Source organism: Sorex araneus, chromosome X, assembly GCF_027595985.1.
Source record: "Sorex araneus isolate mSorAra2 chromosome X, mSorAra2.pri, whole genome shotgun sequence".
NCBI classification, from domain to species: Eukaryota; Metazoa; Chordata; class Mammalia; order Eulipotyphla; family Soricidae; genus Sorex; species Sorex araneus.
Window position 1 is genome coordinate 274,497,811 of NC_073313.1, and position 14,764 is coordinate 274,512,574.

Genomic DNA, 14,764 nt, shown 5'->3' on the forward strand with positions numbered 1-14,764 from the left:
TGGTATTCAAAAAGATGTTTTCAAATTGAACAAAAACAAAAAATGATTGCCTAATTCAAAATACTTTTTAAAACTCTAAAAGAGCTATTAATTACAACATTGAGAGTGTGGGCTTATTTGGAGAAAATATATCAAATGGCTATTCTCTTCTAAAAGCAATCTACCTCTATTGGCAGACTCATTAGGACCAAGGAGTTAGCCATTTTAATCTCTGTCTTGAATTTATGGATGTCAGTTTTCTGTGACATTCTCATACGTGGCTCCACTCTGATTACCTTTTGAACCCACTGAGACAGCTGCATCTGGAAGGGTAGTTAACCTTCTGTCAGCAGGATCCTTTGGCAGATCTGAGCCTTTTAAAAGCTAATTTTCTTCAATTAAGCTTCCTAGATCTTGCTACATTGCTCAAACACTTAATAGATTGCTAAGGACATACCTGAAAGCACAAGGCAACCAATTATTTTCAACACATTGAATTTTGTTCTCTTTCATTGCTCACTTTCAGTTTATGGAGACACTTTAGTTTTATGCTTGGTATATGGGTACTTATTTTACAACTTCTTATTTCAGTTCAAATATTATATTTTTAAATCCTAGAAACTTGTTAATATTTTTCAGTATTTGTCTGTTATCTGGTTATATAGGAATAGATTTTTCTGTTAGTATTTGACTTACTTTCTCCTTTCTAGATGATGTGGATTTGTACTTTTACAAAAAAACAAAGATAAAAATCCTAGCCTGTCACCCAAACAAATGGAAGTGATTGCTGTTAAATAATATAACGATGTGCTAGGGCTTGGTTAGGCTGTGAAGCTGGGCCATTTATATGGCAGATGTTGTGGGATGTTGGGGGAGGTTGCTCGTTCCCACTCTAAGGAGGTCCCAGAGTTTTTAGCCAAAGGTGTACCTTGGAGTTTTCTAGACTTGGGATCTCATCTGAGAATAAGCATTGAGCAGTGAAGTTGGGCATTATATGACAGAGCCTGTGGGGTGTTGGTACAGCTGCTGGGGCTTTGATGGGTGGGGAATTGACCTGCTGTCCCCTGACCCTCTCTCACATACCAGGGAGGACCCAGAGTTTTTAGCCAAAATGACTGGTGTATTTGTGAGTTTTGTTGGTTTGCTGTCTTTTTCAAAATTAGTCATGAAAACTATCTATTGATGGTTCAGTTAAATAAGGGAACTCAGGAATCAGAGACATAGTGTTAAGGCTGTTACATTGCATGTGGCTGATTCCAGTTTTGTCACCAGTGTTGCATTTGGCTCTCTGAGCCTCAATGGGAGTGAGCCTGAGTATCACCAGTATGTCTCTACTTTTAGAGACATTAGTATGTCTCTAAAACCATAAATGAATAAATAAATAAACTCAGAGGGAGATACTTTGAGAGGCGAGCTCTCTCTTCTAACATTATCAAGGGACAAAGGAGGATAGAAATGAAGTTCTACATTCCATATTTACAAACATTTTAAATTTGTAAATTTGGGGCTAGAGAAGTAGATCAGCAGGTAAGGTACTGGCTTTGCATGTGGCTGAACCAGGTTTGATCCTCAGCATCCCATATAGACCTCTGAGCCACGCTAGGAGTAATTCCTGAGCTCAGACCCAGGAGTGACCTGTGAGAACTGCTGGGTGTAGTTCACTTCCCCTCTCCTCAAATTGTAAATTCAACTCTGCCCACAACCTGACTTAAGTTTCCATTTTAAATCGTCTAGCCAATTCTTGGACATTGTCCTTGAACTTATAGACTAAAGATGCTTCATTTTTTCACAAGTCAAACTTGTCCTCTCCACAACCTCAAATATGTCAAATAGGTAGAGGAGAACCTGGGCCAGAGCTCAGGACTCCAGGCAAAGCAACTAAGATTTACCAATAATACATTTCTAGGAATACAATAAAGAATGATTCAATAATACAATAAAGAATATATTTCTATTTTCATCTTGGCTTTTGTCCACTAAGGCCTGTGTTAGATTTAGAAATTACAGAATTATGAGATAATAGGTTACCATCTCACTAAATTAGTGATCATTTGTATAGCAATAAACAATTAAAATGTATGGCATCTATCAAAACTGCTCCAATGTTTTTATGGACAAAGATATGATAACACAATACAAATCTGGGCAAAGACCAGTGGAATTTAAAAGTACATTGGGGAAGAAAGGAGGGAAGTTGACATTGATGGTGGGATCAGTGGCAGCAATATTGTATGTCTAAAACTACAAACAACTTAGTAAGCCATGGTGCTTTAATTTGAAAAAATTAGAGTGCAATAAAATAAAATAGAGATAAAGTAAGACCTGCAAACTGCTCCATCATTCCAGGTGAGGTTTGCTTTTGGCAGACACCACTGGGTCTTTTCTGAATGGGAGGCAGAACTCAAATAGAAGGCAGCGCCCCTTCTCCCACATGGATCCCAGCTACTACATGCCCGAAATGTGCCATAGTAAGGGTATACACCACAGCTCCTGAAGTGCATGGCTGCTTATGCAGCTTCTTCACAGATGTATTCAACAAATTTTATGTTGTTCACAATTATTCTTCTTTGAGATTGGGTAGGGAAGACAAAGAGCAACCTGTAACTTAGTCCCTCATCATCTTCCAAGGCGGTTAACTACATAGACACTCTCAGCACAGTAGAAATAGCTAAAAAACAATGGGAAAAACACATAGAAACCCACCAAACTCAGTGAGTGAAAACAATATTACCAAGGCATAAACATCAGTAAATACTCAGTGTCTTTAGTGACACTATGATGAGGATGTTCAATATGTTCAAAGAAAAAATAGCACAGGTAGTCAGCAAAGCACAAGAAAGTATGAGAGTTGAACTAAAAAACAGCTACAGTCAGAAAGGACAGAAATGAAGAACATCGTTGATGATATAAAAAAAAGTCAATAGAAATTTTGAACAGCAGAATAAAAGAAGTTAATCAAAATATTGAGGCACTCCAAGAGAAGGAGCAGTAGGAAACTTTTAGCAAATAGCAGAAAATGAAAAAATAGTAGAAAAAATGAATAGCATACTAGAATACTACGGGATAAGTTCAAGAGGAGCAATATAAAAATCATCAGAGTACCTGAATAAAAGGAAGGCAAATGTGATAAACAGTAGTTAGAGAAATCATTGATAAGAATTTCTAAGATTGCATTTCTCAAAAACCTAAAAATTGAGCTTTCATATGACCCAGTAATACTACTTCTGGGAATATAACCTGGGGATCCCAAAACACACAGCAGAAATGCTATCTACACTTCTATGTTCATTGCAGCACTATTCACAATAACTAGAATCTGGAAACAATCCAAGCACCTGAGAACAAATAACTGGTTAAAGAAATTATGGTACATCTACAAAATGAATACTATGCAGCTGTTAGGAAAAATGAAGTTATGAAATTTGCTTATAAGTGGATGGACATGGAAAATATCATGCTGAGTAAAATGAGTCAGAAGGAGAGGGATTGACATAGAATGATTGGGCTCATTTGTGCGATATGAAAAAAAAAACCACAATGCACGACCAATACCCAAGGACAGTAGGAACAAGGATCAGGAAGATTGATCCATGGTTAGAAGTCTATCTCAAATGCTTGGGGAGAAAGTAACAGGGACTACCATGGCAAAGGTAGTTGGAAATGATCACTCTGGATAAGAACTGCATGCTCAAAGTGTGTAAAGGAATTAGATCTGTCACTGTCACTGTCATCTCGTTGTTCATCAATTTGCTTGAGCATGCACCAGTAATGTCTCCATTGTGAGACTTGTTGTTTTTGGCATATCGAATACACCATGGGGAGCTTGCCAGGCTCTGCTGAGTGGGGCAGAGGAATTGAATCCAGATCGGCTGCATGCAAAGCAAACACCCTACCTGCTGTTCTATTGCTCCAGATTAGTGTAAAGGAATAAACATGATCATCATTCAGTACCTGAATTACAAACCATAATGTCCCTGAGAGGAGAGAGAGAGAGAGAGAGAGAGAGACAGATGACAGACAGAGACACAGAGGGCACAGAGACACAGAGACATACCCACACCCCCTTCCAGAGAGAGAGAGAGAGAGAGAGAGAGAGAAAGAGACAGAGAGACAGACAGAGACACAGAGGACACAGAGACACAGAGACATACTCACCCCCCACAGAGAGAGAGAGAGAGTTCTTGCTATAAAGACAGGCTGGGGAAGGGTGGCAGGAGGGAAACTGAAGACATTGGTATTGGTGCTGGAAAACATACACTGTACACTGGAGGGATGGGTGTTGGCACACTGTATGACTGAAACTCTACCATGACCAGTTTTGTAACTCACTCAATAAAAATTAAAATTAAAAATTAAAAAATATTCAGCAGAAGGCCATAGCACTAGGGTAATAGCAGCTGAGGACAGAATCAATGGCCTCCAAGGTGAGATGCAGAAAACCTCCAGACAACAGCAGAAGATGGAAAAAAGGCATAAAATAAATGAATAAACAGGATAACTCTGGGTTGAATTCAGGAAGAACAACTTAAGAATCACCTGGCTCCCAAAGGACCAAGAAGGTAATGTCAACAAAGGTGCAATAGTCAAATAAATCATCACTAAGCAATTTCCAGAATTTAAGAATGATTCACATAGATTCAAGAAGCCAAAAGGGCTAAAAGAGACTCATATAAAAACACTTCCAAAACACATCTTAAATCAGGATGAAAGCCATAGATAGTACCAAAAACAGCAAGATCAATGAAGAAAATTTCATACAAAGGATGGTCCTTAACCTTTATAGCAGATTTATCAAATAAGACTCTGCAGGCACGAACACATGGTGGTATACAGTAACATATCCCACCAAAAAAAAATGAAACTGTTGCATGAATATTTGTTCAGTTGGAGGCTGCTGAGACAAGGAATGCAAAAGAAATTTATGTCATGGAAGGCCCAGGCTCTCTCAGACCTGTGACAAAGGTAGAGAGCCCCGAAATCTCCTTTTATTCATCATGGTACCTTTAAAAAGCTCAATACAGTGATGTAATCAAAAGAAGTTACAGAAAAAACATTAAGGCAGCAAAACATGCATTGTTTCCTTGTGTCTGCAGTCCAGTAATTTTGGCCTCCGGAAAGAAGATACAAGACCCAAACTGAAACCTTTCTTGGGCTACAAGTACATCTTAAAGACAAGGCTGGGCGGACACCTGAAATCTACATCCCAAAGACAACTGGGCAAGCATTTGAGGTTTGCATCCCAAAAACTAGGTTGGGCCAGAGCCCAGAATCTACATGTCAAAGATCAGGCTGGGCTTCTGTGAGAGAAGGAAAAACTGACTCTTATACTGAAATTTATGAAATTATTTACTGAAAGCAGATTAAAGGAAAAAGATGTTCAGCTTCATCCAAACCAGTCAGGACACACGTGAAATCTTGCCCATTTTCATGGGTCCCTATGTTTCTTCACATTGTACAGTACAGTCTACATGGGCTCACCCTGATAGCTCAGTCCAAAGTCAACAAAAACCCAAAAACATCAATGAAATAAATGCCTAACTAAAAATACTTTACCCAGTCGGACTTCTATTCAGACTTGAGGGAAATGATACAGAACTTGACAGATAAAGAACAGCTCAGGAACTTTACAGTCTCAAATACAATTTTATAAGGGCCGAAGAAGCTACTTTTGGACAAGAAAAACCTCAAAAACACTCCAAACTTCTACAAAAAAAAATGGCAAAAAATTCTATGATAATAATTTTACTCAATGTCAATGATGTTAACACACCAGTCAAGAGACATAGAGAGACATAATGGATTAGAAAATTGAATCCAACCTTTAGCTGCCTACAAGAAACACACTTGAACAGTATGGGTAGACAAAGAATCAAAGAAGGAGGTTGGAAAACAATATTTGAAGCACACAAATAAAAGCAACCCATAAAAAGACCAGGGTAGTTATACTTGTATCAGACATCGACTTTGTGCTTCAAAAAGTTATTAGAAACAGCGACGAACATTTTGAAATGAAAAAGGCATACGTACATTGGGAAGAAATCACACTCCAAAAGAGTTATGCACCTAATGAAGAACCAGCAAAAAGATTAAAACAACTGCTAATATACTTGAAGGAAGACATCAATAGCAACACAATAGTAGTTGGAGACTTCAACATTGTTCTATCACCACTTGATAGATCTGCTAGACTAAAACTCAGCAAGGAAATATTGAATTTAAAAGAAGAAATGGAAGAGAAGGACTTAGACGTCATATATAGGGGTTTTAATTCCTCAAAAGCTGAATACACATTCTTCTCCAATGTACGTAGGACATTGTCCAAGAAAGACCACATGGTAGGACACAAAACATACCTTCATAAAATCATGAGGAGAGAAATAGCATCGAGTATCTTCTCATCATGCACTGAAAATATATGTTAACCACAGCAAAAAGAGACAACTCAAAACCTGCAAATTAAACAGCTCACTATTGAACAACAAAAGAAACAGGTTGGAAATCAGATAAGAAATAAAGATTTCTGGAAACAAATGAAAATAAGGACATATGCTGCCAGAATTTTTGGGACATGGCAAAAGCAAAGTTAAGAGGAAAGTTCATAGCTATGTAAATATTCACCAGGAAGAAAGAAAAAAAACACATAAATAACCAACTTCACAGCTTAAGAAACTGAAAAACAAATAACAAAAGAAGCTTATGCAGGCAGGAGGAAGGAAATAATTTACAGCAGAAGTTAATAAACTGGAATCAAAAAAAAAGCAAAAAATCAGTTAAAAAGATTAGTGAAACCAAGAGCTGGTGCTTTAAAAATAAACAAGATCAATAAAACATTAGCAAGACTCAGAGAGAGAAACCTAATCAACTGAATCAGAAATGAAAAGGGGATGTCACAGCAGAAATTCAAAAGACTATCAGAGATTACCTTAAGAATGTTTATATCATGAAACAAGCGAATCTAGAGGAAATGTATAAATTCTTGGACTCACATGACTCCCCAATGCTGAACCATAATGACATGGAATTCCTGAATAGATATATCCATACAAACGAAATTAAAATGACAAACAAAATTCTTCCCTACCTGCAAGAGATTTTGACCATGTGGATAGTGCTGCAACATAGGGGTGTAAATGCCTATTTTCCATTTTGTTTTGGACCCTTGGAGTATATTTGGAGAAGTGGAGTTGCTGAGTCAAGTGGAAATCAATTCCTAGATTTTTTTAGGATTGTCCATATTGCTATCCAACAAGTCTAAACCATAATTTCAAACTGTACTATAAAGCACTAGTAATTAAAACAGCCTGATACAGGAATAAAGACAGACCTACAGATTAACAGAATAGAGTTTAATATCCTGAGATAGACTCTCAGGTATAGAGTTAGTTCATCTTCACTAAAGGAGCAAAAGTATTAAGTAGGACATGGAAAGCCTCTTCAACCTTGTTGTTGGGAAAACTGGTCAGTCACATGCCAAAAAAAAAAATTAGACCTCGTTCTAATCCAATGCATAAAAGTCAAATCAAAATGGACTAAAGACTTCAATATCATGCCTGAACACTCATGCTACATAGAAGAAAATATAGGCAGAACTCTCAATAACATTGAAGCTAGAGGCATCTTTAAGGGTGAAACATTGATTAAGTGAGTAGAAGCAAATAGACAAATAGGACTTCATAAGATTAAGAAACTTCTGAACCTGAAAGGAAATGACCATAAAACAAAGACAGCTCACAGTCTGGAACAAATTATTTTCCTTCAACTCATCCAATAAAGTGTTAATATATTAGATATAAAAAGCACTGGTAGGACCCTACACACAAAAAAATGAACTCCATAGAAAAGTTGCAACAAAAAATGAACAGAAATTTCAAGAAACAGAAACTTCTTCAAACAAGAAATATAAATGGCCAAAGCCATATTTAAGAAGTCCTATATTTCTAATCATCATGGAAGTTCAAATTAAAATGAGAGATTATCTCACACCACAGAGACTGACACTCATCAAAAACAAATATAAAACAAAACAACTCACCAACCAATGTTGACATGGACATGGAGAAAAGGGACCCTCATTCACAGCAGGTGGGAATGTCAACTGTCTAGTCTTTTTGGAAGACAGTATGGGCATTTCTCAAAAAACTAGAAATTGAGTTTCTTGTATGAACCAATGGGGCTGGAGCAATAGCACAGCAGTTAGGGAGTTTGTCTTGCACGTGGCTGACCCGGGTTTGATTCCTTTGTCCCTCTCGGAGAGCCTGGCAAGCTACAGAGAGTATCCCGTCCACTGACAGAGCTACCGAGAGTATCTCGCCCACCTGGCAGAGCCTGGCAAGCTACCCGTGGCATATTCAATATGCCAAAAACAGTAACAAGTCTCACAATGGAGACATTACTGGTGCCTGCTGGAGCAAATCGATGAGCAATGGAATGACAGTGATACAGTGATATGAACCAATAATTCCAGCCCTGAGAATATACCCCAAATGTTAAAAAAAAACCCAAACAATCCACAATCCAGAAAAGACATCTGCACTTTTATGTTGATTGCCACACAATTCACAATACCCAAACCTGGAAACAACCCAAGTGCCCAAGAACAGATGACTGAATAAAGAAGCTATGGTACATATAAGCAATGGAAAGCTACTTGTAGGCCATAAGAAAAGATGCAGTCATGTAATTTTCTGCTATATTGATGATATGCAGATTATCATGCTGAGTAAAATGAGTTAGAGGGAAAGAGAAAGACAGAAGTATATCACTCATATGCAACACACAAAAGAAGCGTAGTAGGGGAATAACTATTTCCAAAAAGCAATAGAAATGAAGAACAGTAGGAAAACTGATCCTTAATAGGAAGATTGCCACTTCCAGGGTAGTGGGGATAGGTCAAGGAAGAGACCCAGTATGACAGTGATAGAGATAAGTGGTCAGTCTGCATGAGGGCTGGTACTGAAAGATAGTAAAAGGATATGCATGATACCTATGTATAGCAGTATTGTAAACCACAGTGCCTGAAAAAGAAAACAAAAAGGAAAATAGAAAAGAAAAAGGTTCTGCCATGAAGGCAGTCTGGGGGGTTGGGAGGAAAACTGAGGACATTGGTGGAGAGCACTGAGCACTGGTGAGGGATTGGTGTTGGAACATTGTATGTTTGAAATTAGTTATAAATAAATTTGCAATTCATGATGATTCAATAATATAATTTTAAAAGTAATTGCTTTACTTGATTTTTTTTCTTTTATTTTTTGCTCACGTGGGCAAAGTTTAATGGAAATGGCAATGGAAAGCACAATGAATGTAGACTCAAAAAACCCGTCTTTCAAATTCTTGTTTAGCTCACTTATCTGCTATGAATTCTCAGGCATTCATGTCACCAGTATGAATTTCTGTTTCTGCTCAATAGATATGTTCCACCTTCTTGCCTTTTTCACAGTTACCATAAAAAAAAATTCTAAAGATTGTGAAAAAAACCTTTGGGATCTAGTAGTAATCGGCTTGTCTAGATGGCTAGAGTTAAGTATTTTAGGAAAATATTTTTCAATGTCACTGCCTATTAAGAGTAATGGAATGTGTGGTAAGGCCAGATGTGAGATTTCTCCTTACACAAGGAGTTGATGTTAGATCTCTAGACAAAATTCTCTGAACATTTATGTATATCAAATAGTCTTGAGAAATAATAAAAAGCTTAATTTCAAAACCTTGATTTTGAACATGGATTGTCAGGTCTTCTCATTGAAGTTACCAAACACTCTGAGTTTCAGTCCCCTTACAGGTTAAATAGGAATAATAAACACCTATTTGCTAGTGAGAAATTTAGTAGGACAATGGGTATGAGATGCCTAACACAAAGTGGTAGCCTTTTGATAAATTTATTGTAATTTTATTACCCAAGTCTTCAGCTTTCCTCCTAGGAAAGCTGATCTCATTTCCTCTATTCTCTCAAGAACCGGTGAATAGTTCTCCAGGTATGATGAACAGGTGGTGTTACATCTTACAGTTTGTATGTATGGATCCCTCAATTCAGAATCTTCACTCTACAGTAAAAGCTTTTTGAAAACAGCCATTAACTTTTTATCTATTTTTTGGGGAAAAACACACAATATACCTTCCTGCCTTTATTATTTCTTAGGACATGGTTGAGGGATATTCAATATAATAATGTGTCACTACTTCTAGAGTTTTTTGAATCTTGCAAAATTGAAACTTAATTAATAGCTCCAGCTCCTGACAACACTCATTCTACTCTCTGTTCTGTGGATTTGACAACTCGAGATTCCTCAGAGTGGAGTCACAAAGTTTTGTCTTTCTAACTCTGGATTACTCCATCAAACTGTAATGTCCTCACTTGGGTGATTACGTGTCACCCATGTGGTACATAATCCGGTGCCCTTCCTTTCCAGGACTGAATAAAATTACATTGTTTGTATATATCATATTGTGTTTATAAAATCTGTCAAGGAACAGTGGATTATTCTATTCTTATGCTGCCTTTAAAATGGATGTGAAAATATCTTTTGGGGCTCCTGGTTTTAATTGTTTTGCATTTAAAACTTCATATTTAGGACTGGAATTGATAGATAGTTTGGCGTTTCTATTTATGTTTTCCAGGAAATTCCACTTTTACATACAAATTGTATTATTTTCCATTTATACAGACAGTGTACCAGAGTTCTGTTTATGTCACTGTCAACATTTTATATTTTTTTGTTTGTTTTTATATCAACCCTAAAACACCAAAGATGGTACATGATTGTGGTCTTGATTTATCTTCTTGATTAATGATTTTAAGCAGTTAAGGAAAATAATCTAGGGGCTGGAATGATAGCACAGCGGGTAGGCATTTGCATTTGTATTGCATGTGGCTGACCTGTGTCCGATTCCCAGCATCCCATATGGTCCCCTGAGCACTGCCAGGAGTAATTCCTGACTGCAGAGCCAGGAGAAACCCCTGTGCATTGCTGGGTGTGACACCCCCCCCAAATAAGAAAAATGATCTGTACAAAATAGACTGTCCCACTTGTATGCATTTAAAATTTTCTTATTTAAAATAATTTTTGAGGTACTATAGTCTACAATACTATCAATGTTGGTTTAAAGTGTACACCATTACAACATCATACCCATTGCTTCTCTCCACCACGGTCCCACACACCCCTGTCTTTTACCACGGCCCTACTTAAATTCAGTTCTGTGAAGCATTTCTCCAGTTTTTTTGCTTTTCAATCCTCTATTCCATATTGTGAAGATAATAATCTTTAAATTCTTTACTATGTATAGTTACTATGTATCTTTAAATACTACATGTGTGTAGTATTTACTATCATACTTACTATCCTTACTATGTATCTTGATATCGTACATCTTTAAATCTTACGTCTGGACATATCTTTCTGTATCTCATTCCTTATGACTGATTTCACTCAGAATGACAACCTCTAGTTCATCCACATTATGGCAAATTGCAATGAAGGAAACCATACTGAAATGATTCAGAAGGAGAAGGATAGACATAGAATGATTGGATTCATTTGTGGGATATGAAAAAAAAACCATAATATGAGACCAGTACCCAAGGACAGTAAAAACAAGGGTCAGGAGGATTAGTTTATAGAAGCCTACCTCAAATGATGGGAGAGAAGGCAGCTGACATTGAGAAGGGACAACTATGTCAAAGATAGTTGGACATGATCACTCTGGTTAAGAACTGCTACTGAAAACAGGTAGAGGGAAAAACATGATAACCTCTCGGTACCTGTATTGCAAATCATAATGCCTCCAAGGGGAGAGCCAGACAGAGAGAAAGAAAGTGGGGTGGGGGGAGAGGGAGAGAGAGAGACAGAGAGATACAAGCTGCAAGGAGGGTGGTGGGGAGGGAAACTGGGGTCATCGGTGGTGGAAAATGTACACTGGTGGAGGGATGGGTGTTGTAATGTATGTATGTCTGAAATGTATGTATGTATGACTGAAACCCGACAATGATCAGCTTCGAGCTCTGTATCTCACAGTGACTCAATAAAAAATAATAATAAAACATAAAGGAAAAGAAAACTGTGGATTTGGGATTTATCTTAGTTTTAACATTATTTAGTTCAGTGACCTTTATGTGGTTAATGAATATATACATTCACTATCTCTAACTCTTACATTGCTTTAATTTTCTTCATCAAGCTTTCTCTACCTAAATCCAACTGTCTGTTCATTGACCTATTATCTGACTCCTTCACTGATAGTGTAAGCACTCAGCAGGAATTTTTTTCTTCTTTGTTCTTTATTGTGACTATCATTGAATTTTCTTTAATAGAGCTTATGTACAGTAGATCTTAAATCAATATTTGTAGAGTGAATAATATAATTTTATTATTATCTACTGCAATCAAAACTGTTAAATATATTATTAACATTTAAATACCCTCCTTGCATTTTAAAGATAAGTAGAGATATTTAGGGGTTTTGAAACTAAATCTGACTCTGAATTTTATGCTGATTTCAATATACCAACTGATAAATTATTTATAAATTATAATTTATTATGATAAGTAAAAAGGCATCCAGGTATAGAACTAGGATAGCCTGGAAAAGGCATAAAGCAATTTTTCTTTATGTGATATCTTGAGGAAAAAATATAATACAGAATAAAAGATCATGGTTTCCTTGGGTGAGAAATGAGCACAAATTCTCTTATGATCTATATTAGTTGGGTCACTTTAAAAATATTTTCAAATTTTTCTCCTTAATTTTACTTAATTAAATAGCAATAATGCTTTTCTTTTAGGTTGTTGGCACCCATTATTTTCCTTTCTCATCTTCTTCTTTCCCCTTTTGATTTCTTTCTTTTACAATTATTCTCCTCCTTATAAAGTTTATGTAGGCATCCTCCCTTTACTACCTGCATTCTACCAGCCAGTTATTCTATGTACCACAAATAAGTGAGGTCATCCTGTGTTTTTCCTTATTTTTCTGCTTACTTCACTCAACATGATGTCTTCCAGTTCTGTCCAGGTAGCAGCAAATGACATGATTTCATCATTCCTTGCAGCTGTTTAGTATTCCATTGGGCATATATGCTGCATCTTCATAATCCACTCATCTGAACCAATTAGGCTGATTCTATATCTTGGCTATTATACTAAGTGCTGCAACAAATGTTGTACTTATGTTGTTTTGAATGAATGTTTTCATTTTCTGGGAAAAATATCCCAAAGATAAAATTGCTGGGTCACATGGCAGCTTGACTCTAAGCCTACTGAGAACTCTTCATACTGTTCCACAGAGCTTGTACCACACAACATTACCACCAAAAGTGAGAATTCCTTCCTTTTCAACTGCTTCTTCACCAGCACAAATTATTACCATTATTGTTTATGTATGCTGTTCTTACTGGTGAGACAAAATCGTTGTTTTCTTGATTTGGATTTCCCTAATGATAAGTGAAAATGGGCATTGTTGCATGTGCCTATTGGCCATCTTCAAGTCTTCATCCAAGGAGTGTCAGTTCATTTTCTCTCTCCACTTTTTTTTTATAAGATTTTTGGATTGTTTGGGAAGTTGGTTTTTTGTGAGTACTTGGATATCTTGGATATCAACCATATATCTGATGTGTTGAATGTGAATATTTTATTTTTCCTATCCAGTTTGGTGTCTCTTACTTTTAGCTTGTATTTCTTTTGTCATGCAAAAAGTCTTTAATCTGATGTCCCAATTGTTTGGTTTTGATTTCATTGCCTTTGTCAGTGGCATCATATCATTGAGGACTCCTTGGAGGTCCAATCTTGGAGTGTTCTGCCTATATTTTTCTCATGTATTTTATAGTTTCTCACTGAATCTCAAGGCCTTTGATCCGTCTTGAATTGTCTTTTGTATTAGGTGTGAGATACAAATCTAGCTTTATTTATAGCACAGCAGGTAGGGCGTTTGCCTTGCATGTGGCCTACCTGGGTTCGATTCTTCCATCCCTCTCGGAGAGCCCGGCAAGCTACCGGGATTATCCCACCTGCACATCAGAGCCTGGCAAGCTACCAGTGGCATATTCAAAATGCCAAAAACAGTAACAAGAAGTCTCACAATAGAGACGTTACTGGTGCCCGCTTGAACAAATTGATGAACAGAAGACAGTGCTGCAGTGCTACATGGTTATAGAGTTTTACCAACACTATTTAAAGAGGCTATCTTTACTGCATTTTATGTTCTCAGCTCTTTTGTCAAAAATTAGTTGTTCTTAAATATGGGAATTTATTCTGGTATTTGATTTGGACGCACTGACCAGAGAGCCTATCTTTATTCTAGTATCATTCTGTTTTGATTATTACATGTTAACACCTTTATTAGAACTAGAGTAGTTACAAGATAATCGCTAGAAATATGTCATTTATACCAATATTTTATATTGAAAATTAAAACAAATTTGTTGCTTACTTTAGGGACCATTTTTCTAGATTGTTAATAGTTTAAACTTTATTGCTTAGAAAAATCTATTTAGACAAGAGATCCATTCACTTTGGGAAGTCTTGAAATTAAGTGTTTGGAAAGTCAAATATTATTTCAAATTAGTTCCTTAATCTGTGAATTCTATAGGGATGATAGTGAATTGGGGAAAATATGCATTTATTATTACATATGAGTTTAAGAAAAACATTTTGATTTACAATCGAGGTAGACTGCAATTTAATTTTCCACTGGATAGTCACAAAATAAGCTCTGCCTCATTACATTGTGAGATTGGTGTTTGTGCTAATTCCTCATCCAAGTGAACAAAGTAAGTCACTGAAGTTTGAATTATTGAGTT

At 36.6% G+C, this 14,764-nt stretch overlaps 1 protein-coding gene across 1 annotated transcript in view; it reads left to right on the top strand.

The window, feature by feature from the left end:
* LOC129399889 (igE-binding protein-like) overlaps nt 1-14,764 on the top strand; it is a 111,033-nt gene that overhangs the window by 38,997 nt on the left and 57,272 nt on the right.